At 23.2% G+C, this 801-nt stretch overlaps 1 protein-coding gene across 3 annotated transcripts in view; it reads left to right on the plus strand.

Moving 5' to 3' along the window:
• Window positions 1-801, plus strand: part of LOC108691381 (calcitonin gene-related peptide type 1 receptor-like) — a 128033-nt gene that overhangs the window by 47205 nt on the left and 80027 nt on the right. The gene's annotated exons all lie outside the window — the stretch shown is intronic.

An 801-nucleotide genomic window follows, 5' to 3' on the forward strand; every position in this document is an offset into this window, starting at 1 on the left:
TTTTATTGTACATTATTTACTTGTTTATGTTGATTTATTCGTTGGAGTTCAAATTTCATATAGAAAAGAATAATAATAATATTTTCACATACAGTATAAATTTTATAATAATATTAAATATAACAATATTAATTTAAAAAATGATTAAGAAATTGTATAGAACTCCTCAATATTTAATAAATTAAAGATAAAAATATCAAAAGAAATAGGAGTTGTTATATTAATTCTAATTGTCCTTTTTTTGTAAAAAAATTTTTACAAAATTATTAAAATTTTTACATGAATGTGATTTCAATTTAAAGGATATATTTTTATAAAATGTGTGAAATAACATTTATCTTAAACGTGAAAAGAGTCCAAATTTTCGAGGGTTTCTCGACCATTCGGGGATCATTTTATTTGTATATTTTCGTATGTATTTTTCTTCGTAGAAAATAATCATTACAATAATGCCAGACTTAAGGAAAAATTTGTTACATTGAAATAAAATGAATAAAATCCTTATTCGCGTTATGAAATCACTATCAGTTATGTCTCTGATTTAGAAATTAATTCCAAATTGGATTAAATGCAAGTAATATTGTATCACAAAACGTTAATTAGATTATATTTCTCATTAGGACATTTGTTATAAAAAAATTAATAATCTTATCGCAAAACAAAATAAAAAGTAGTTAAAAACAGATAGCCGAGACACTCAAAAGTTGCCAAATGACTATGTGGGCTGGGACGACCTTGTGGCGCAATAAATAAACGTCAATTTATTCACACACAAGCTTGAAGTCTATGAATATATATATA

The sequence above is a fragment of the Atta colombica genome, unplaced genomic scaffold, assembly GCF_001594045.1.
Source record: "Atta colombica isolate Treedump-2 unplaced genomic scaffold, Acol1.0 scaffold46, whole genome shotgun sequence".
Taxonomy (NCBI): domain Eukaryota; kingdom Metazoa; phylum Arthropoda; class Insecta; order Hymenoptera; family Formicidae; genus Atta; species Atta colombica.